Consider the following 3,612-nt stretch of genomic DNA (forward strand, 5'->3'; position numbering starts at 1 on the left):
CTTATAAGGTGTTTTTATCTGAACTCATTTTGCTGATAGCTTTCAAGGCCACTAATTACAGAAGTTCATGGTTCTGCTGTCACTTCCCTCCAGATGATCCCGGTAGGATCTTTAGTCTTTAACTCTTCTGAGTTTCATTTTAGCCCAGTTACGAGAATGGTCTTGACACACTTCTGATGGAACTTTTTTTTTGCCTGTACTGGATTACTTCCAGCATCTTCCAGAGACTAAATGTCATCTTTGTTAAGGAGATGATTATATTCTTTGTCTTTGTGCTGTCATTTTAAGGGAGGTGGAAGAAAAAAATAATAATCTGATTTAACTGTGAAATAATTACAGGAGTGACTGTATCATCTGTAGTATGACGGTACTTTTTCAGTTCTGTCTTGCCTTAACACATACATGTTAGGCAGTTTGTAAAAGTATTGGTTACGCTGTACGTTTTAGAGCTTCCATTTTAGCAAGGTTTTGATCTGCTGATTTCGAAACGACCTAATTCAAGGGTTGAAGGAGGAAGATGATAGTACTGTGGCTCACATCATCTGATGGGAACACTGAATCAGGAACACAGCCTTGGTAATCAGATTGCACTGGAAATTTATTTTGCTGTGACAGTAAATCCCACTACTGAATAGCCATCTTGGTGGTTTTAGGAGAGTGCACGCTTGAGCACCGCAGGAGCTTGCTCTCTCACCAGGCAAATACAGGGAGACGTTCTTGCCTGTGGAACAGAAATTGATGGAATATATGCCTTCAGCATGTTAGTTATTACTTGTAGGCATGAAATGTTATTCTGGTGCCATTTTCAGTCCTCATTTACACCAAATTTAAATGTTGTTTGTTTAGTAAAAGAGGTGAGTTGACATTGCTGTTTAACTGTTGTTTCTTCTCTCTTAGATTCAGATCTATGTGCTGGATGTCTTAACACCGTTTATGTAAATTTAGATTTGGTTCTTTTAAGTAAACAGGATCTCAAAAGTATTGTACCTTGCAGAATTAAAGAAGTAAGGAAGAATTGGAGTTAGGTTGAGTAGACCTTTAAATACAGAACATGAATATTGATTTTAGAGTTTTCACAGGTAGCAGCACTGATTTTCTTGTGAATTTTGCACAGTAGAGGAGTATCGCTAACTTTATAAAATATTTTATAAGACTGATTTCAGATCTTCCAGATTTCAGGACTGTTTGGTGTTTTTATGGGTTTTGTTTTACTGAGTTTTTTTGCCACATTCCCAACATCTTAAGCAGAATCTGAGAGATGGTGGATCTTACTTTCTACTGTCTTTCTTCCTTGTATAACTATGCAACATGAGGGTAAACCATGGCACTTTTCTGGACCACACAAGTTCAAAACCAGTGGGACTCATTGGCAGAGAGGTGCCTTCTCTGTCAAAGCCAAATACGTGAAGCCAAATGACCTGAAGTTTCTACTTAAGGTCAAATGTTCAGATGCTAAAGAACAACCGTTCAGGAGAGTGGAAATCACTTCTCAGTTTGAGGTTAGTGAAGTTCCTGTGTTACATGGCTTGTTTTATTGTTTTTGTGGGTTGTTCCAGGGGGGATTTTTTTTTCAGTTGGCTTTGACCAGCAGGTGGAACTTCACTCCCTCTGCTCTGTAAGGGATGATGTTCTCAATTACTTGTACCTGTGAGTTTCAGGAGACCAGGCAAGTAGCCTTTTCTTTCCCAAACTGCCAAGCAGTTCCTGTCCATGCTGTGACACGTTATTTTTGCAGGGGCCACGCGACCCAGGTTTGGCAGACTTGGTGTTGAGCTGTATGCTGCCAAATAGATCCACTGGTAATAAATTTTGTAGGTTGTGTGAGTCTTAGGGGTTTGCAAAGCGGAGGCTTTTGTGAGCAGTAACTTGTGTTGGCTTTTAGGAGCCTGTGTTAGAAACAACCCAGTGGAGTCTACTCTTTCTCTTCCAAACTTGTATCATTTTGAACTTTCAAGGATCTTTCTGAGAAAGGTTGTTACACTGGAAAATGGAAACATGTTTTCAGATTTCCCTGTTGGTGGGGGAAAAACTGAGTGTTTAAAGTGATAATTGAAGTCAGTGAGAGTTCTGCTTGAAGAACAGGGTGAAATATAGTAGGAACTTGTGGGCTTAATTCTGAAGAGCAGCTCTATATTAAAGAATCTGCAGTGGAAATTTTATGGCATAAATTGTACAGATATCTGTGCTAAACCTAGTATATATAAATATATATATACACACATATATGCCTGGTTCTGTAACATTAATCGGATGCTGCTTTATTGTACAGCCAAGAAGATAATAGAACAAAGATAACCAAAGAAGTTACACATAAAGGAGAAAAAGAAATGCACATTTCTTAAGCAGTACACGATCTAGGCCTCAAGCATTGACTTCATTATTATTAAGTGTTGCATTGGCTGATATTAAATAGATGCTGTTCTGCCTATTTGTACATAAGTTGGACATAGTTTTATTTCAGAAAACTTGTTTTCTTGCTGATGGTTGATAATGGAAAACTGTTCACTATTGAATTTAGTCTTCTTTGATAAAACCTGTACATATAGAAAACATATTTTATGAGAAAAATCTTATTTTCAGTATTTAACTGTTATTTTATTAGAAGATGGTTGTAAATATTTTAGGTGCTTTAGTGTAAAAAGCAGACTGTAATTTTAGGTGGCAGAGGAAGTTACAAAATAAAAAATGTACATTTGATATAGCTTGTTGATCTATGCTGGTTTCAGGTTCCTGCTGTTTTAGCATTTGGCTTGCACACAGCTTATTTTCAGTTTAATATCTACCTGGATGTATTAGAATGACTTGGTGGCATGAATTAGTACTTGTTTGTTTCACCCCCTTAAAATATTTGGTAGTGATCAGAACCTGTGTATTAACTGCTAATTTATATGTGTAAAAAGCAAGGGGTCACATTGCCAGTCATTTTTATACTTTGGTAAAATACAGTTGGCTGGGTTTTGCTAACAGGCTTGTATACTTTTTTTAAAAAAAAAAAAAAATTTAAGAGGTGAGGGAGAAGGTCAAAAACTAAGCTCATGAATTCACGTGTAATTATTATTTTCCAAAGGCTTCCTGAAATAATGAAAACACGAAAAAATATTTCACGTGTTCACCTGTATACAAGAAGAACGAGTTGTGGTAAAAAGCGCTCTTGGAAGGGGAGGGGGGAAGCTGAAAAAACCTCCTTTACCTCTCACTTTCAGCAAAAAAAAATAAAATGAAAATGTCACCTTGGCTGCCTCGGGCGTCGGAAAAATTAACAATTGCCCCTTTCTTCCCTCTGGTAGGAGAGGAGGGAAACGTTTTCTTCTGGGCAAAAAAAAAGCGGGACCGGAGAGCGGGTGTGAGGGGCAGTGAGGGCGACCGACCATTGGCGGGAAAAACGGTCCTTCGCTGAGGCAGCGCTCGGGGGGCGGGAGCCCATCTCCCCACCACCCCCCGCTAAGCGCGGCCCTGCCCACCGGTGCCGCAGTGCCTCCCCGCCTCACGGGGAGGTCCTCGTTCCGCCATGGAGGCGCTCCTCCGTCGCCTGGAACTTCCGGAAAGTTGAGCTCTCCTCTTCTTCTTCCGGGCAGCGCGCAGTGGTCGACGGGTTAGGGGCGGGGGCAAGAT

Source organism: Apaloderma vittatum, unplaced genomic scaffold (genome assembly GCF_000703405.1).
Source record: "Apaloderma vittatum isolate BGI_N311 unplaced genomic scaffold, ASM70340v1 scaffold9845, whole genome shotgun sequence".
NCBI classification, from domain to species: Eukaryota; Metazoa; Chordata; class Aves; order Trogoniformes; family Trogonidae; genus Apaloderma; species Apaloderma vittatum.